The 21584-nt window shown below is 43.7% G+C and overlaps 1 long non-coding RNA gene across 1 annotated transcript in view; it reads left to right on the top strand.

The window, feature by feature from the left end:
* Positions 1 to 21584, top strand: part of LOC115099169 — a 50966-nt gene that overhangs the window by 17053 nt on the left and 12329 nt on the right. The gene's annotated exons all lie outside the window — the stretch shown is intronic.

The raw sequence follows: 21584 nt of genomic DNA, 5'->3' as shown, positions 1-21584 counted from the left end.
CCACGAGACTTGCCAAAAGTCCAGCGGGGGTCCGGAAGGACCTCCTGCCGTCCAATCTTTTTCGTCTATGGCCGCCGCCATTTTTCGGCGCCATTTTGGAAAATGGCGCCGGCCGAAGACAACAAGATGCAGGAGCAGGAGCCCGTTCCGGACCGCTGCCGTTCCGGACCGCCGCTGGACCCGCAGGTTATTTAAGTTATTTGGGGGGGGTTCGGGAGGGTGGGGGATTTAATTTAAAGGGTCGGGGGTGGGTTTTAGGGGGTTTTAGTGTGCCGGCTCACGATTCTAACGATTTATAACGATAAATCGTTAGAATCTGTATTGTATTGTGTTCCATAACGGTTTAAGACGATATTAAAATTATCGGACGATAATTTTAATCGTCCTAAAACGATTCACATCCCTAATAATTACACGATGTTAGGTTCCCTATTAGGAGCTACCACCCAGGAAAGAGATCTAGGCATCATAGTGGATAATAAGAACATAAGAACATGCCATACTGGGTCCATCAAGCCCAACATCCTGTTTCTAACAGTGGCCAATCCAGGCCATAAGAACCTGGCAAGTTCCCAAAAACTAATACATTGAAATCATTGGCTCAATGTGCTGTGGCAGTCAAAAAAGCAAACAGAATGTTAGGAATTATTAGGAAGGGAATGGTGAATAAAATGGAGGATGTCATGATGCCACTCTATTGCTCCACCGTGAGACTGCACCTTGAATACTGTATACAATTCTGGTCACCACATCTCAAAAAGATACAGTTGTGTTGGAGAAGGTACAGAGAAGGGTGACCAAAATGATAAAGGGGATGGAACAGCTCCCCTATAAGGAAAGGCTAAAGAGGTTAGGGCTGTTCAGCTTGGAGAAGAGACAGCTGAGAGGGGATAAGATACAGGTATTTGAAATCATGAGGGGGTCTAGAACGGGTAAATGAGAACCAGTTATTTACCCTTTCAGATAATAGGAGACTGGGGCACTCCATGAATTAGCAAGTAGCACATTTAAAACTAATCGGAGAAAATTCTTTTTCACTCAATGCACAATTAAGCACTGGAATTTGTTGCCAGAGGATGTGGTTAGTGCAGTTAGTGTAGCTGGGTTTAAAAAAGGTTTGGATAAGTTCTTGGAGAAGTCCATTAACTGCTATTAATCAAGTTGACAGAGAATAGCCACTGCTATTACTAGCATCAGTAGCATGGAATCTACTTAGTGTTTGGGTTCTTGCCAAGTACTTGTAGCCTGGATTGGTCACTATTGGAAACAGGATGCTGGGTTTGATGGACCCTTGGTCTGACCCAGTATGGCAATGTCTTATGTTCTTATGCTCTTATTTAACAATCTGCCTGATTCACTAAGGCTTTTCTCCTTTTCTGTATCTATGGGAAAAATACCTTGATGAATCAGGCCCAACGTCAGGTGTACAATAAATTACATATCTTGACTATAAACATGTGCTAGACCAGGGTACACATGCTTAATTTTCTAACCAGCAAGATGCCAAGGTGTCATGCCAGAGCACTTCTCTCCTAATCTCTACAATCAGACTCTATGTATTCACATGTAAATATACATACACATGTATGGAGCCGGTTAGACACATGCATATTTTATAATATCTGCATACAGACTACAGAACTATTCTACAATCAATAATTTTTGCCAAACTAGATTACTGCAACTCTTTGCTATTAGGCCTTCCATCATCTCACACTAAACCCCTTCAGATGGTCCAAAACACGGCTGCTAGAATATTAACTAACACACGGAGAAGAGACCACATATCACCAATCCTCAAAGACCTGCACTGGCTGCCAATTCACTACAGAATCATATATAAGTCCATAACCACTATCTACAAATCTATACATCTACACTCTCAGCTCAACCTTCAAATTCCTTTCAAAAAATTCACATCCAAAAGACCAATCAGAGAGTCCTATAGAGAAACCTTACAAGTACCACACTCTAAATCCATGAAGCACATAACCGCCAGAGACAGGGCTTTCTCCACTGCAGGACCAACACTGTGGAACTCCATCCCACCACATTTGCGACAGGAACCCTGCCTTCCCACATTTAGGAAAAGACTTAAAACGTGGCTATTCTTGAAAGCATTTCCTGAACCAAACTGAACCTAATCCATTATCTTACAATAAATCAGACTTTGCCCTTACAATGGTAATTAATATCCCTACCTCATAAGGGCTATTCATCATTGCTTTAAGCACAATGACTGGCATTGATTTTCTCCAATTAAACCCCTGCTTCTCTTCTACGATCCAAGTTATATTACTCCCCTGTTTTATTGTAACTGCATTCCTTAGCCTCCTCTTGTTTAATGTTTTATTACTACTATTATTATCATTATTCTATTATTACTAAGATCAATGTTATTTGTTGCCTCTTGTTCCTTATCCACTTGTTAATTGTAAACCGACATGATGCAATATTTATTGTGAATGCCGGTATAGAAAAACTTAAAATAAATAAATAAATCATTTGCACGGGTTATAAAATACTATCATAGATCTCCCTGCGGCTATAGATACATGTTTTTGTGGCTGCGGGGAGTTGATTGAAAGTTATGAGTCTGTTGGTCCCATGCATGAAGAGCAAGGATCAACTGCAGCATTAATAAAACTGTAGAAATAAACTCAACTTTTTTGAGTTGTAAACTTTGTGCATTTGTTACCTGTTTTCTTGGTTGTGATACAGAAGCCCCGGGTGATACCATTTCATTACTAGAATGAGGTTGACGGACCTAAATATGTATACCCTAGAGGAGAGGAGGAGCAGAGGAGATATGATACCGATCTTCAGATAATTGAAAGATTTTAATGATGCATGATCAACAACAAACCTTTTCCGCTGGAATGAATCCAATAGAATTAGGGGTCACAAAATGAAATTCTGGGGAGGACGACTCAGAATCAATGTCAGGAAATATTTCTTATGGAGAGGGTGGTGGACACCTGGAATGCCCTTCCAGAGGAGGTGATGAAGAAAAAATGGTGCAAGATTTCAAAAGGGCAAGGGATAAACACTGAGGATCCCTAAAGGCAAGGGGGAGGTGAATGAAGTAAGGCATGGGGGTAATTTGCTGGTGTGGCTGATTCTACCCTTAACAAATAAGCCTTCATACTGTTGATGCAACTCCATCATTGCTTGCTGCTTCAGCAGCAGGGGGAAAAGAGGAATTGGATTCAGACAACAGCCAACAAGGACATTGAACTGTACAGACTGGGAAAACAAATAAGCATGGGGGTAACTTGCCTGATGCAGCGGTTGCTACCCTTAACCAAAAAGCCTGATACTATCCTTCTGTTGCAACGCCAACATTGCTCTGTGCTACAACGGCAGGGGGTGAAAGGAAATTGAACTTAAACAGTAACCAACAAGAGCCCTGACCTTGGCAGTCTGAGAAACTGATAGGTATGGGAAACTGATAACTATAGGAGCTTGCTGGGCCATAGGGTCACTTTCTATGTTTCTATATGGATTCAGGATTTGGGCATCCGGAGATATATTTCTAGCCATGAAGAAGGGCATATGTTACCTGATGCCACAGTATTTTGTTTCACTCCTTTTATAGAAGTAATATTCCTGTACCATGTAGAAAGTTGAAAGTCACATACTGGTAGTACCAATTAAAGCAAAGGAAGAAATCTTTTCAAAATATTTCCTATGACTGAGGTCATATGGTATCCTTTATGTTTAAAGTTCAGTCTGGAACTACAGTTAATTATTTTTCTGTTTAATTCCATTTGACCTTTAAAGAAGTAATGCCTCCTACTCACTCATATCCAATGAGATTTTAAAGTGGTATATGCAGTGATCTTCCTATCTGGCTTTGTAATTTTGTCTGTTATTTTATTCCCATGTTTCTCAGGATTCACAGAGAATACTTGTTCTTTTTTTTAAATTAGTTTTTGGGGAGGGATAAGGCAAAAAAGGTCTATATATATATATATATATATATATATATATATATATATATATATATATATATATATATATATTACACATGTGTCGTAGTTGAAACAGAGGCAGGGCAGCCCCAGATCTAAGTAGGCAATAAAATAATTTAAAGTAGAACACAATAAATTATGAGGGCAGAAGTACAAAAGCAGTATTTAAGGGTAAGGGAACACATTTTAATCACTTTTTCGGATATGTCCTTTGGAGACACTTTTACTTAAAATCCACTCCCAAAATATTTAAATAAACTTGACTCTGAACTGTTCCTTTCAATTTGAATTACAGCATTTTTATCCATGTGAAATATTGAGTAGTCCATAGCTAATCTGTTTCCTACTGCACCTTTTTACCGTGGACCTCAGTTCTAGACGGGGCAGCTGAAAGCAATCTGCTGCCTGAAGCGAAGGATGAAATGGTGGCCCCCCATAGCCTGGTGCAGGTAAAATCACAGAGGGCCAAGGTACGGGGAAGGCATGGAGGGTGCCCAAGATCACAAGGAATGTGAATAGGATTTGAACCCTGGCTTCCCTTATTTGCAGCCAAGTTTTTCGGCCTATTTTTTTGTTCACAGTTTTCTGTTTAATGTGGCGGGGCAGTCTTTGGCCACCCCAACCCCTGGGTCTAGAAATAGGACTCCTCCATTCCCTATTGCTACCTCCCACCCTTCTCCAGGATCTGCCCCCTGGGGGTATGAGAGTTTGGTGAATGGTGGAAGTAAGGTGAGCGGCTGGTCACGGGATAGGACTGCGACTGGCTGAATGCAACAGTACCTCCCTCCTCTAACCCCCCCATCAAGGTGTTTAGGAGCAGCATGAGAGTCCAGACCTGACCAGGATGACCTGCAACATGGGAATCGTGGGACCATTCCAATACTTTCTGGCAGAATCACATGGTCACTGCGGAGGCCAAGATGATCCAGGCTAGATTAATATGCTGGAGGAAATCAGGCATATCTTCTGCCTTGAAGGATCGAGAGAGGGCATCCATGGTGGAAAAAGCCCTGTGGCATGGATTGATGATCTCAGGCAGTTAGGCCTGTAAAAGGCACTCCAGATCTTCATTTAAGAACATAAGAAATTGCCATGCTGGGTCAGACCAAGGGTCCATCAAGCCCAGCATCCTGTTTCCAAGGGAGGCCAAACCAGGCCACAAGAAGCTGGCAAGTACCCAAACACCAAGAAGATCCCATGCTATAGATGCCAGTAATAGCAGAGGCCATTGCCTAAGTCAACTTGATTAATTGAAGTTAATGGACTTCTCCTCCAAAAACTTATCCAACCCTTTTTTGAACCCAGCTATACTAACTGCACTAACCATGTTCTCTGGCAACAAATTCCAGAGCCTAATTGTGCACTGAGTGAAAAAGAATTTTCTCTGATTAGTCTTAAATGTTCTATTTGCTTACTTCATGGAGTGCCCCCTAGTCATTCTATTATCTGAAAGTGCAAATAACCGATTCACATGAACTCGTTCAACACCTCTCATGATTTTAAAGACCTCTATCATATCTCCTCTCAGCCGTCTCTTCTCCAAGCCGAACAGCCCTTACCTCTTCAGCCTTTCCTCAGATGGGAGTTGTTCCTTCCCCTTTATCATTTTGGTTGTCCTTCACTGTATTTTCTCTGTTGGATTTTTAGGGGCAGATTTTCAAAGCCTATGCGCGCCGAGCCTATTTTGCATAGGCCCGGTGATGCGCGCAAGCCCCAGGACACGTATAAGTCCCCGGGCTTGAAAAATGGGTGGGGCGTGGGCGGGGCAGTGCGGTCCGTGGGATAGGTGTGGGCGCAGCCAGAGGCCTTTCCACTGCTGCTGGGCCCGGAGATCGCATGCCGGCCAAGTGCCCAAAGGCATTTAGGTAGGGCTGGGGGGGCGGGTTAGGGAGGGGAAGGTGGGGGGGAGGAAAGAAAGTTCCCTCTGAGGCCGCTCCAATTTCGGTGCGGCCTATGAGGGAACAGAGGAAGACTGTGCGGCTCGGTGCGCACAAGTTGCACAATTGTGCACCCCCTGGATTTTATAGCATGCCGACACTGGATTTAATAGCATGCGCGCGGCTGCGCGTGCATGTTATAAAATTGGGCATACATTTGTGCACGCTGAGTTGTGCACACAAATGTACGCCCGCGCGTACCTCTTAAAATCTGGCCCATATCTTTTTGGAGATGCGGCAACCAGAATTGTACACAGTATTCAAGGTGTGGTCTCACCATGGAGTGATACAGAGGCATTATGACATTTTTTCCGTTTTATTAACCATTCCCTTCCTAATAATTCCTAACATTCTGTTTGCTATTTTGACTGCTGCAGCACACTGAGCTGATGATTTCAAAGTATTATTCACTATGATGCCTAAATCTTTTTCCTGGGTGGTAGCTCCTAATATGGAACCTAACATCATGTATCAATGGTAAGGGTTATTTTTCCCTATATGCACCACCTTGCACTTATCCACATTAAATTTCATCTGCCATTTGGATGCCCAATTTTCCAGTCTCGCAAAGTCCTCCTGTAATTTATCACAATTCGCTTGTGATTTAACTACTCTGAGTAATTTTGTATCATCTGAAAATTTGATAACCTTACTAGTCGTATTCCTTTCCAGATCATTTATAAATATATTGAAAAGTACAGATCCCTGAGGCACTCCACTGTTCACCCTTTTCCACTGAGAAAATTGACCATTTAATCTTACTCTCTATTTCCTGTCTTTTAACCAGTTTGTAATCCACGAAAGGACATCACCTCCTATCCCATGACTTTTTAGTTTTCTTAGAAGCCTCTCATGAGGGACTTTGTCAAACGCCTTCTGAAAATCCAAATATACTACATCTATCATTTCACCTTTATTCACATGTTTATTAACCCCTTCAAAAAAATGAAGCAGATTTGTTAGGCCAGACTTCCCTTGTGTAAACTCATGTTGACTATGTTGCATTAAACCATGTCTTTCTTTTTGCTCTATGATTTTGATCTTTAGAATAGTTTCCACTATTTTTCCTGGCACTGAAGTCAGGCTCACTGGTCTATAGTTTTATGGATCGCCCCTGGAGCCCATTTTAAATATTGGGGTTACATTGGCCACCTTCCAGTCTTCAGGTACAATGGATGATTTTAATGACATGTTATGAATTTTAACTAATAGATCATAAATTTCATTTTTTAGTTCCTTCAGTACCCTAGGATGCATACCATCTGGTCCAGGTGATTGCTCCTCTTTAGTTGGTCAATCTAGCCTACTACATTTTCCAGGTTTACAATAATTTGGTTCAGTTCGTCTGACTCATCACCCTTGAAAACCATCTCCAGAAAGATTTTCAGGTATCATTGCTACTTACTGGCTTAAAGGTGAATTTTCAAAGAGTTGCGTGCATAAAATCAAAACACATGCTTCTAATTAGCATAATACTGGAGTATATGCTATTTTATAAACTCAAAATACAGGCATAAGTAAGGGCTTATGATTAAATTTGTGCATATAAAAAGTGGTGGGCCATGGGTGTTCCTTGATAGGGACAATATTTACTTGTATAAGTTGCTATTTTATAAGCAATTTACACATGTTTATTTGGCAGCTTTACATCTGCTGTCTATCTGGGGTAAGTGATCGTAAACAACTTAAAAGTGAAAAATAACTGGTTAGGGGTCTGGGTGAAATGAGGGGAGTTCAAGCTGAAGAGCTAGAAATGTTTCAATGATCTACAGCAGAAGTAGACTAATTGGATGAGACGGCTGTGTCAGATCAGAAGAATGTTGACCAGATAAGTGTTGACTTTAATAATATCTCAGATGCAGGAACATGCCAAAGCATCAGCTGATCCAAAAAGCAAGAAGGTAGGCAATGTAGCAGGCCGATACAGTAAAGCGCGGCCGCGGTTACCCTGCTTCTAACCCGCTTCTAACTCACAATTTGGCCGCGTAAGTCCAACCCGCGATTCACTATCCCTTTTAACTCATCCTTACCGCTTCTTTAAATCAACCGGTAACCCTTTCCGCCCACAGCATGTATATGAGATGTAAACGCTCCGATTAGCTATTCCCTCCCATACAGTAATGTGCGCCCTGATTATCTCCTTTTTAACCTGTAGTTTTGCTGCGCGTTTAACCTGCTAACTTACCGCCTACCCTTACTCCTGCGTTAGTGTGGAGTGTCAGGTCAGAGAGATGAAATTTCACCCCCCGGGACCTTTACCCTGGCGTTAGTGTGGGTGTGACAGCAATAGGCAGGCTCCGGTCAAAATTCCCCCCCTCCCGAAGCAAGGCGCAGGGCGAAAATCGGCTCGACATGTCATTAAAACAAAAGTAAATAAAGTGTAATAAAAGTAAACTTACTGCATGTGAATTTTCTTTGAACAGTCCTCTCTCCCCTCCTCCTGAGGCGCGCACTGCTGCTCCCCTGCCTCCTAGGGGCAGCCGGCGGCGAAAGCGGCTTCCAGCAGCCCCCGCCGGCGAAGGTGAGTGAATGAATGCACGCCCGCCGACGAAGGTGAGTGAATGAATGCATGCCCATACGCGCCAGCGGGCGTGCATTCATCTAGGCAGGAGCCGGGGGGCATGCATTCATTCACTCACCTTCGCGGGCGGGCGTGCATTCATCCAGGCGGGAGCCGGCAGGCATGCACTCATCCAGGCGGAGGGAGCCGGAGGCGAAAGCAGCTTCCAGCAGGCCCCGCCGGCAGTGAATGAATGCACGCCTGTGTACGCCTGTGCGTGCAATTTGGGCGTTCAAGGCATGACGTCATGACGTTTGATGTCACGGCGTGTGACGTCGGCGTTCGCTAATGCACTGCCTTGAGTGCCCAAATTGCACGCACAGGTGTACACAGTCATGCATTCATTCACCTTTGCCGGCGGGGGCAGGGGAGCCAAAGTGGCTTCCAGCAGCCCCCGCCGGCGAAGGTGAATGAATGCAATTTGGGCACTCAAGGCAGTGCATTAGCGAACGCCGATGTCACACGCCGTGACACCAAACATCGTGACGTCACACCTTGAGCGCCCGGATTGCATGCACAGGCGCACATTCATTTACCTTTGCCGGTGGGGGCTGCTGGAAGCCGCTTTCGCCGCCGGCTGCCCCCGGGAGGCAGGGGAGCTGCGGTGCGTTCCTCGGGAGGAGGAGAGAGAGAGGATTGTTCAAAGAAAATTCACATGCAGTAAGTTTACTTTTATTACACTTTATTCACTTTTGTTTTAATTTTCGCCCTGCGCCTTGCTTCGGGAGGGGGGAGAGAGGACTGGCAATCCCGGAGCATAGGAGAACCATCCACTTCCTGGTAACTGTCATTTCAAATGTCATTTGAAATGACATTTGAAATGACAGGTACCAGTGCACCCAGGATACTGTATAGGCGCTGTATAGCGCTCTATACAGTAAAATGGATTGCGCGGGCCTAACGCTTCACGGACGCTTCTTGGACGCGGCTTGCATTTGCATACAGTATAGAGCGGTAGGTGAGCCGGACTGTGCGTGCGGCAAGCGCGGGTGCGCCCAGCACTAACGCACCTCTTCCTACCGCTCCTTACTGTATCGGCCTGTAGAAAAGCCGTGAGGTAAAGCAACGGAGATAGATGGCAAAAAGCTTTTCCAAATATTTATTGCGGTGGAGACATATTTTAAAAACTGCCCAACTCAGGCCGAGTTTTGCTACTCTTTCAGCGGTTGCCTCAGGGGCTATAATCAATTTATAAAAACATGGAAATTAATAAAACAAGATTAAAAACATGAAAACCTTAAAAAATTAATTAACTATACATATATATATATATATACAAACATATAAAATAAATCATTAAAATGGTGACAATGTTCGGAAGATACAAATGAGTAATCATGCAACATCAAACATATTTTTATTCAATTAAGGTTAAAATTTACCTGTATGTATAAAAGTCAAGCAGATAAAAGAGATAAATAACCATTATCATTTATAAAAAAACTTTTTAGGGGATAAATAACCATTATTAAAAAAAAAATTTAAATAAACTGTATTAATGTTCAAATTCATCAAATTATAATCTCAATATCCCACATGTATTTTCAAAAATCAATAGTTATTACCTCAAATACTCGTAATGACTGAAAACCATTCAAAAAAATCCAAGCTAATGATGCAATATCATTTAAAAGTCATCCGCAGTGGGAGCGTATCTGTGAAGATATTTAAATACATTGAAAACAGGACATTGATTATATGAAGATATTTATAGTGATCTTGATAAACTTGAACGTGTTAAAATAGAGATAACAAAATTGTGATGAGATTAAAAGGTTATTAATGCGTGTAACTGGTGTTCACTTTAACTTTGTAGATAAAAGTGAATACATAGTAGCATTAATTGTGGAAAAAATGTACTTCCACGATTTATGGAAAAAATATTATTGGACCAACCTTAAGGTGGCTTATTCTATAATGGGACGTAGGATACACGCATAACCACCGAAAAGCTGCCCCTTCCACCCCCTGTGTGCGCTGAGCCAATGTTGCATAGGCTAGGCGGCACGTGCAAGCCCGTAAGTCCCGGGGCTTTCTTGGAGGGGGGGGGGATGTCAGGGGGCGTGTCATGGCAGTGCGTCATCTGGAGGCGGGGCCGCGGATGTGGTTCTGGCCCGGGGGCGTTTCGGGGGCAGCCGGCCAGCGCACGAATAAAGGTAGGGGGGGTTTAGATAGGGCTGGGGGGTGGGTTAGGTAGGGGAAGGGAGGGGAGGGGAGGGGAAGGTGGAGGGAGGCGGAAGGACAGTTCTATTAAAATCTGGCGTACTCTTGTTTGCGCAGGGTGCACAAACAAAAGTACACGCGTGCGTACTTTTTAAAAATCTGCCCCAATATGTGCAGGTTCAATCCTACTTATTTCCTCCCCCTCCCTCCCATTGCCCTACTTCCCCTTGTCCTGTTGTTTCTGTGTAATGAAGTCAGCAAACATTCAATGAAGTCAAAAACTTTTCTGGGTTATATTAAGGCTGCAGCACAAGCTTAACTTTGTCAAAACTTTTACAAACAATCTTATCGAACCTACATATTCATTATCAAACAACTATTTCACAAACAGAAGGTTTTGAAGTGACCATAGTGTTGGCTTTGCTGCCAATTCTCTTTTCTCTTTATGTCCTCGCCATCCCGGCCGTTTAAGCCATCGTCAATTGGCACCGTTGATATGTAATTTTGGCCGGGATCCCCATTCCATAGAAGTTCGGGGACCCCTGACAATCTGCTTTCAAAGATTAGCTGCCCTTCCCCCACTGTTGAAGCGAGAGGTGAGATTCCGGGAGACCCCAACTGCCAGGGCTTTGTTTGCCCTTCTTATCCTTTGGTCACCCCGCCCTCCTTTACTTGTGCTGTGACGATCTAACTGATGATCTAACTGATGGGAAAGCTGTTGGGTGTTTGTAGGTGAAAAGGGGTTTTCCCTGTGTGTGGGTGCCTTATAAAGGGCTCACAATCTCCAGTGGGCATCAGCCCCTTAATCTTTATCTTCCCCTCCTCTTGTTTCTCTTCATCGCCGTCCTCTGCCTTTCCTCCCTCCCCCTCTTTTCCTTTCCTACTAGTCTCCTACCTGACTGATCCCTATTGTCTTGCCCTAGCCTCTCGTCGGGTGTCCCACCCATATTGTGCCTTTTTGCAGGAAACTTTATATGCTAAATATAAAATTACCTGTATAACTTTAGACCTGCTCTCCTTCATGTTCAGACTTATTGGGTGCCTCAGTTAACCATTTAGCACTGATATTTAGCTCTACATGGCTAAACTTACGCTCCATGCCAGGAATGCCTTCATTATCTGCAAAGGTTTTAACCAGGTAATGACTTTCCCTGAATAAAACGTACTCATTCTCCAAAATTTGGGCTGATCTGGCTAAGTCTGAACTCACTACAAATCTTAGCCACCTGAACAGTGATATATAAGTAATATTCAATCAAAAAAATGAACAATCTGTTCGATCACTGTGCTACCCAAAGGGTGTATTCATTTGTCAATAATCAATGTCTTTTCACAAAGTATATTAATTTTTGCAACTGTATAAATTTCTAATAACCTACACGCCAGTGGTACCAATTTTAATGTTAAATATTCAAAAATTGTTTTTATGAAAATATTTAGAGGAGTTGGTTGAAGGTTTCATAGAATGATGTAGGCGTCCCTGCACCGTATATGCATATTATAATCCTTAACCTCCAACCTCAACCTTTTGTGAACTTTTTTTGTGTGAAAAAATGTCTACTTATATTTTAAAAAAAAAATTGTGTTTATATATTTATGACATCCAATAAAATTATTCCTGTTCGGGCGGATTTTAAAAGCCCTGCTCGCGTAAATCCGCCCAGATTTACGCGAGCAGGGCCTTGCATGCCGGCGCGCCTATTTTCCATAGGCCGCCGGCACGCACAGAACCCCGGAACGCGTGTAGGTCCCGGGGTTTTTGGAAGGGGGCGTTTCGGGGGCGGGCCCGGGGCGTGGTTTCAGGCCGGGGCCTTCCGGGGCGTGGCCACGCCCTCCGGAACCGCCCCCAGGTTGGGTCTCGGCGCGCCAGCAGGCTGCTGGTGCGCGTGGATTTACGTCTCCCTCCGGGAGGCGTAAATCCATGGATAAAGGTAGGGGGGGGGTTAGATAGGGCCGGGGGGGTGGGTTAGGTAGAGGAAGGGAGGGGAAGGTGAGGGGAGAGCGAAAGAGAGTTCCCTCCGAGGCCGCTCCGATTTCGGAGCGGCCTCGGAGGGAACGGAGACAGGCTGCGCAGCTCGGCGTGCGCTGGCTGCCCAAAATCGGCAGCCTTGCGCGCGCCGATCCAGGATTTTAGAAGATACGTGCGGCTACGCGCGTATCTTATAAAATCCAGCGTACTTTTGTTTGTGCCTGGTGCGCAAACAAAAGTACGCGAACGCGCTTTTTTAAAAAATCTACCACGTTATATATATGCGGCATCCAATAAAGTTATTCTTAAAAGACTCCAAAATTCCAAAACTTTCGATAGATTCAATGGTGTGTCCCCCATCACTGTATTAACACTCTTTTGTTGTAATGTGTGTCTCTGTATACATCTGTTGTAATTCAATGTACTTGAAAGTCCTGACATGTACATGTTTCAGACGTGAAACGTCTTTCCTCAGGGGAATGTACTATACAGCAAGAGTGCAGACAGATGATAACTGTCACACAATATATCTCAAACTCACTACAAAATTGAAAGTTTTGACCACGTCCCTTAAATTCCACGATGTTGTGAATTATTTCCACCAGGGTGTTAACCTCGAATTGTCCCAGTTTTTCACCTTCATATTCGTGTTCCTTAAAAGTTCATAGTTCCAACAGGATGTCCATGTCTCTCCCGGTCTTCATGTTGACTGAACCTATATCCGGAGGCTGACCCTTATAACCAGTGCCACAGTGTGAATATTGAACCAATCCAACAATGTTTTAAATCCTGATTGCCAATCGGAAACCACCTTATTGTTGACGTCTTGCATGGGGGCATTTTTTAATTTATACGCGGCAACGTGATTTCCGTTTTTCCCAGTTCCCTCCCAGTCCACTCCAAATTTCCCTAACCCTATCCTTTCTCCCTCTTCCCCTCTCTGACCCCTTAAACTACCCCTGCCTTTCCCCAATTTTTTAATTTTTATATTTAGTGCTCCTCCAGAGCTCCTTCCATGCACCAGCCAGCTGCCGGCGCATGCTTCCCCAGGACAATCTAATGGCGCTCTTCAGGCCGGCCCTCTGCCCTGCCCCTCCCCACCCAGACCATGCCCCCTGGCCCACCTCTTTTTGAGGGTCCAGCACTTCGGCGCACATTTTCTAAAGAGCCTGACCACTCGCGTAACCCCCGAATTTTACGCATGCGGGCCTTCTAAAATTGGTCCACATGGATATTTGACCCTGCTTTTTGTGTGGATACTTGTTGAATGGAAAATAACAAACCGGGATTTGAAAATGCTATCTCTGGGTATTATTTCCCCACTGACCAAAATATGTTGCCTGGAATGCCCTCTCCCTCAACATGAAGCCAAATGTGGGTGCATTGGGGAATTACAGAGAGAGGGCAGTATTCCCACAGCCAAGTGACACATGTAAATTGCCGTTTATGTACAGGAATGGCTTTGAAAATTGTCCTTGAAGGACTGAATGAGACAGCTATCTAATGCAGCCGCATTTGGTAGTTTTCTTGTTTTGTTTTTATATTGTTCCCATTGTGAAGTACTTAAGAGTATTTAATTAAGATGTCTTTAAGGACAATTTCCTGAGAATCTAAACAATGAAAGTGCTTTACATTAGCTCATGAAGCACCTATCTTCTTATCTGATCTGGACAATTTAATAGAAAATAAATTTAGGGATTCTAGTGAGGGAACCTATGATATGCAAAAGGAGGATTGAGTTTTATGTGGCTGTGGGGTAGGCAGTCATTGGACTAATGGACTCTTCTGTATGCATTTCCCACAGTGTTCTTGCCTGCATCTGAATCATCAAAAAACTATTGGCTGTCAACCATGTTATCGTAAACATTTTCAAAGGAGTTTGCCTGGGTAACTAAGCAGTTACCTGAGTAAATTCCCTGGGCTGAAAATTCATCTCCCCTCAAGAGCCAGAAATACGAGTGCCGTTGCACTGAGCACACTTTTAGCTGTTGGGGGGAGGTGTGGTGCAAATTCCTCAAGTATTTCAGTACTCCAGCTCCCCACCCATCCTGTGGCTTTTCACAATTGCCCCTATAGTAGGTATACTGAATTGTGTGTGTGTGTGCAGGTAGCTGTGATAGTGGCAAGGCAGGGATCCGATTATAAATGGGAGAGTTTACCTGCTTCATTCATTTATTAAATTTGCTATTCACCAATTTGCTCTTCTTTTGCCTCTTCTTTAGTAAGTTGAAAACAGTTTTTCTATGAAAGCTAGATTTGTTGCTTAGGGAACTTAATTCAGTATTGTACTAGGCATATTGAGTGTTGCTGAGAAGGCCTGTGCCAGAAGAATTCTTATTTTTGGAAAAGTACACAGGGAGGACTAATTTCAAAGCCATTTACATGGACAAATAGTGATTTGTCTGGATAAAATAGCTTGGCTGAAAATTGCCCTCCTCAGCGTGTTAAGGGAGAGAAATTTTGACAGTCAGTGTAGGGCTGAAATCTACTGTGAATAATCCCAGTTGCACCAGTACTGGTATGGGCATATGGGCAGAAAGTTACAGGTATGGGGAGCAGGGTGCAGGGTGCAGGGAGCACCCTGCACCCTGTAACTTTCTGCACATATTTTAACATGTGTACGTCTGAAAATGAAAAATATGTTTGCTTTCCTCAGCTCACAACTCTTCCCCCGGAATGCCAACCACATGTGCAGGGAAAAGCACGACCGTAATCAAGTTACACTGCACATCTTCTCCCTCCTGGATGAGTTTTAAAATCTGATTTATGCACATAAATCAGGGTATATGTATGAAAAATCCTTTGAAAATGACTCCCTTAAAAGTATGTGTGGGCTTCCACTGCATGGGTACTAGGCACCGTGAAAGGTGGTGCTATTTGGCGTGCTACTGCTGACAATAATGTTAGTAACATTATCGCCGGAAGCAAAGCCACCGCCAACTCCGCCCCCTCCCCGCCCCGACTCCTCCCCTCCCCCTAATTTGCATTATATTGCATGCGAAAAGGCCCTTTTCGCATGCGATATGGCCTTATCCCGTGCATTAGGGCCCTAACGCATGCGATAAAGCTTTAGAAAATAACCCCCTAAGTTGGCAAATCTATGTGTGTGTCTTTTTAAAATAGCAACTTACGTGTAAATGTTGGTCCTGCACCAGAACAACCTTTTTTGCACGCATATATGTGCATGTCAAAGTGAAAGTACAAGCATATTTTCAACTTTTATAAAATATGGAATATGCAAGTAGAGGCTACTTATGCATATATATGCTACTTTTTACGCATGTAATGTTTTGAAAAGTCACCCCTTAGTTTGCAGTTATAGGGATTATATGAAAATGACGCCCATGGAGGGCAGTTTTTAGAATGATCTAGCTAACTGAATAAGGAGTTAGCTGGATAGATCGGAGTTAGAGAATTGCCTTGTGCAGAGCAGTTTTATTATGTGGCTCTATTTTAGCCATTCAAAAAGTATGCTAGTATGGAGGTAGAGATTTGTGTCAGAGGGGTGACATATCAAAGCGTGCTCTGGCTCAATAGCCAGATAAGTCACTAAGCTGGCTATTTTTTAGCGGCATAAATAATGGGCGGGCAGTGGATTAACTTAACCAGATTGCTCATATCCACTTAAGTTAGAAAGGTTAGACCAGCCATAGAACTGCATATTTCCAGATAAGTAATAATTTGTGTGCGGATATTCAGTGGCAGAGCCATGCCGCTGAATTTTCCTTGTAACAGTCGGATACAGCTGAATATCGGGCCCTAAATGCATAAAGAATTTTCACATCTATGCATGCAATTCCCTCAAACCCCAGCGGCAGATAAATCAGGTAGAAAGTACTCAGGTATTTTTGCACCCATGTAAGCTTTAGCAAATATTAAACAAGTAGTTTTTCATTGAAAATATGCTAAATTTATGTGGGTAGCTTGCTGCTAGGTGGTTTAGTAAAATTCAGCCCTGTAATTGTTGTTTGCTTATGCAAAATACATTAAGACTGTTGACGTTTCATGGGGTGTGATGATGAAAATATACCCCTATAGCAACTAAGAAGCAAAACTGAATTTAGAGTAAATAAATTACTGATCCAAAATTCTTTAGCCCTTTGAAACTGGTCCAGGAACCTCATCTTGTAAAAAAAATTGAAACTATTTAGAGTTTCCCATGCTCATCTGAAAACTGAGTTACTTTGTACAATGATTTGGTTGTACTGTACTTACATTTCATCTTATTGAACTCTAGCAGAAAAGTGCATATGTGTGTGTGTGTGTGTGTATATATATATATTCTCTTAATAACTCTTAATAATTTAAAAAAATAATTGTAGCATCAAATGTTTTAATTCTTGTTATTGTTACAAATAACATTATCAGTGTTTACTGCATGTGCTGCAGAAAGAGATTGGGTCAGTTTGGCAGTGTGAGGTTAAAGCTGTCTCATTGACAAGATTTGCAATGAATTAATTTCTAATACTAACAGAACGGAGCCCTCTGTACAAAATCTGTTTACTCCTTTAATTAGTGCGAAGTACAAGCTAAACAAAAACATATGGGACTCTTTTTTTTTTTTTTTCTTGCACAGAACAGATACTGTTAAACATCGATTTGTTTCTGGTCACAGTGTCATTTCCTAGTTTTCGGGAGGGGAGCCAACAATCTAACATTCCTGCTCAAGTTCTCCCTAGGAGCACTTTTGAAATGTTTTCCCATCTCCATCTTTCTTTCTCTCTCTCTCTCTCTGTTTTTTTCTCTTTAGAACCAAGGGGAGCCATTTCAGAAATCCTACATATGTCACAGCTCAGTTTACTAGATGGAATTGGGAATTACAAACATTTTACGTTTTGCGATGGGGGCTAAAGTTAAAACGAGGGTATAACACAAAAGCTGCTCTAAGATGCATTGGATCTGTTTGGATGCAGATTTCTGACATGCTCTAAAGTAATAGACTGCCACATGTGTTACACAAGTTCATGATCCAAGATCTGCAAACTTCAAGCCTAGTGATTTGTGTTTGCAGTTTGGAAATCCTGCCCTGTGGTTTGCAGATTTTGCTTTGAATCAGAGAAAACATTTTAAACCATATTTTGTGACTTAACCCCTCTTTAATAAGCAAAAACTAAACCGAGCATTATAAAAAAATATCTACAATATAATACAAAATTAACATTTGGAACATCCATTCACCCTCTGAAGAATGCAAAATCTAGTGACATTTTTGTAGAAGAAGCTGGTTACTGGCATTTCTGCAGCACTAAACGCTCCAATGTTTTCTCTCCAAATGGCTCTGATTTATTAAAGATTTTATTTTATGCACTATCTATGGTATAAAGTTTGATAAATCAGGAACAAAATAGTCAAACAAGAGAAATGTTTCAAGAACAGATGGAAGTCATTGCAGGCAATACTTTATTATAGAATACCAGGCGGATTTTTAAAAAGCCTGAGCATGTAAAAATCGGCACCTACGAGCGTTTTTAGGGCTGGTGCGCACACATATAATTTTGCGTAGATGGTATTTGTGCACGTATGTGTGCATGCACGCACAAACCTGCGTGCATAAAAAAGGGGCGTGTCGGGGCATGTTGGGGGCATAAACCAGACTCACGCACATATGACGTATGAGAGGGGAGGGGCGGTGTGTGATCCTTGATTGGGAGACCCGCCCCCCTCTGATGTCACTGAGGACTGTGACGGACATTAAACGGCGCCAGAACACCGGGTGCCTGCGCACAGGGATGCCACACACCATCACCACCGGGCTCCCTGAAATAACTAACAGTGATGAGAAAGACAGAAAGAAAGAAAAAAAAGTGAAAGAATCCATCTGGAACTGAGAGGGGAGGGGCGGTGTGGGATCCTTGATTGGGAGAACCGCCCCCTCTGATGTCACTGAGGACTGTGACGGACGTTAAACGGCGCCAGAACACCAGGCGTCGCGCGCTGAAGGGGCACTCCCCTTTGTGCATCCCTTCGTGCATCCCGTATTAGCCATTCCCCATGTTCTTTTATATCCCTTGTTAACAATCCCCATATTTAAATGTTTAATGTATTTGACAAAGGTAACGCATAAGTTCCTGCAAATTTTGTTTAAATGTAAACCGATGTGATATGTAAAATCAAACACTGGTATATAAAAGTAAATAAAATAAATAAATAAATAAATTTTATAAGGAGTGCAAACTCATGAGACGGCGCATTCAGCCAAACCCACGTGCGTATATTTGCTACTGTCGGTATACACGAACGAGTGCTTACTTTCCGGTTTCCTCGGGTATTATCTGTTTGTTTGGCTCTGGGTCAGTGGATGGAGGAGCAAGGCAGAAGGTGGGAGTGAGAGCTTGTTGGGGCTTACTGGTGGTAACTGGGAAAGTGTAAGCTACTAGCACATGGCTAGCAGGTTTACAATGTAGGTTTCAAAGGAAGGACTGGAAAAAAGCGTTCAGGTGTGCACTGTGATTTTTGTGCAATGGGAAGAGACTGGAACAGGAGGAGAAATGCATGTTATAGCAACAGCTATTGAGTGGGATGTTCATATTTTCTGTTCTACAACATGATTATAGTAGCTGTGTTATATTCTGTAATGTTCTGCTATCTGATGAGAGGAACAATCAGATAGGAGTTAGCAATCTGTTAGGAAAGCTCTGTATAGTTAGACTGCGGAGTTAGCAATCTGTTTTTATTGGCTCCTAAAGAAGGAGGAGTCAACAATCTTGTAGTGTCTCAGATATCGTTAAATAATAGCGATCTGTAATGAATCTGATATAGTTGTGGGTGGATCCCTGGGCCGGTGGCAGATGACCACGCCCCCGGGAGGTTATCCCGAGAGGGAACACCGGCTAGGCTTGAGTATGGAGACAAACACACATTAGCTCTTTTATTAAACATGGCTTTTGAAACCACCAGAGGTGGCAGTAGTGAGCTGATGTGCCCGGCAGGGCTGTAGTCCCTCAGGTACTAGAACAGTGATCCCAGGATGGCTGAGCTGTTGAGAAACTGTAGAACGTGAGTAGGCAGAGTTCATGAACAGAACTAGATGACAAAACTCACATAAAGTCTCAAGGAAGCTCAGGAGCTGGAAAGGTTTAGGCCCTCGAGGAGCGAGTACCTGGTTCCAGGGAAAGCTCTGAGAGAGCGATGGTAACTCACAAATGTTTGTAGCAGCGATAGCTTCCAGGCAGTAGAGAATCTTCAGAGTGTCCAGGAACATGGGCCCTCAAGGAGCAAGTACCGGTTCCTATCTGTAATCTGAAAGTAAAGAAAAAAGCGAGGCCCCTGAGGAGCGGGTACCCCTGGTAAGTCCGAGGAGGCAAAGTGGCTAGGATAGCCAAAGCAATAACAAAGACCTTTAAATATTGGAAGCAGATGATGTCATCTCAGGGGACGCCCCTGAGGTTCGCGCTCTTGCTGGTACTTCAATCAGAGCGCGCGCGCCCTAGGTCTTCAGGCAACGTGTCAAATCTGCAACGTCGAGCCGGAGGGAGATGACATGGAGACGCCGCGGCAGCCAGCCATCCATCAGACTCGGAGGGAGTCGCCAAAGAGGTAAAGAAGGTGGAGTGAGGATGTCGAGCAGTGACGGTCGCAACAAGCTGCATGGGTACTCAGATCTATACAGCTCAGAAGGGAAAGAGAGAAGAGAAGAATGCAGAGGAAGAGGTACCTCCTTACACAGAGTTTACAAGACTCGGACACATTTTCTGGATCTGTCTGAGGAGGAAGTAATGCGCAGGTTGAGATGTAATAAGGAAACAATACTGTACCTCTGCCAAATGTTAGAGCCTGAACTGCAACCTATAACCCAAAGGGGCCATGCCTTGCCAGTCCACATTAAAGTGACTACTGCCCTGGCCTTTTTTGCTACCGGCACCTTCCAAACCCCTCTAGGAATTACATCTGGAATCATTCAGTCTGCCATCTCAAGAGCAGGGCGTGGCTGCCTTGCTCAGGAAAACACAAAACTATCTCATTCCCCTCCAGAAGACAGGAACAACAACAAATAATGACTGATTTCTATCAAATAGCATGCTTCCCCTCAGTCTTGGGAGCTAGAGATTGCACTCACGTCCCCATAAGGGCACCAGGAGGAGACCACGTACCACAACCACAAGGGATTCCTAAACATACAAGTGGTCTGCAACGCCGTGGACATCATCATGAATGTGATGCCCTGCTTTCCAGGATCCACTCACAATGCCTTCATTCTCTCACATTCAATAATTCATGACCACTTCCAGCAAGGACACATCACTGGGGGATGACTTCTAGGTAGGAAGACACTCACCACTTCTAACACATACCCATTTCCCTGCTTTCTTTTGTCACCCTTATATTTAGTAGGGGTGTGCATTCGTTTTTAACATATTTCTCATCCGCAACATATAGGGCCCTATTCGTTGTATTCATGGGGAAGCGAAACGTATCATGATTCCCCACGAATACACCAAATCCGCTGAATTATTCGGCCGTCTAAAGGGCCCAATTTAAGCAAACCCCCCACCCTCCTGACACCCCCCAAGACTTACCAAAATTCCCGTGGTCCAGCGGGGGGTCCCGTGGTCCAGGGACTTTTGGCAAGTCTTGGGGGACCCTCCTGACCCCCACAAGACTTGCCAAAAGTCCAGCGGGGGTCCGGGAGTGACCTCCTGCACTCCAGCTATCAGATGACAGTATTCAAAATGGCGCCGATCGCCTTTGCCCTTACTATGTCACAGGGGCTACCGGTGCCATTGGTCAGCACCTGTCACATGGTAGGAGCACAAGATGGCACCGATGGCCATGTGACAGGGGCTCACCAATGGCACCGGTAGCCCCTGTGACATAGTAGGTCAAAGGCTATCGGCGCCATTTTGAAACCGGCAGCGAGGGTGTGAGTGCAGGGCATGGCTCCCAGACCCTCCGCTGGACCACCAGGGAGTTTTGGTAAGTCTTGGGGGGAGTCAGGAGGGTGGGGGGTTGTAGTTAATTTAATTTTAGCGGGGAAACGAATA

The sequence above is a fragment of the Rhinatrema bivittatum genome, chromosome 9, assembly GCF_901001135.1.
Source record: "Rhinatrema bivittatum chromosome 9, aRhiBiv1.1, whole genome shotgun sequence".
Classification (NCBI taxonomy): Eukaryota; Metazoa; Chordata; class Amphibia; order Gymnophiona; family Rhinatrematidae; genus Rhinatrema; species Rhinatrema bivittatum.
The sequence above is the reverse complement of the archived record's forward strand: the minus strand, read 5'-3'. Positions and strand labels throughout refer to the sequence as shown.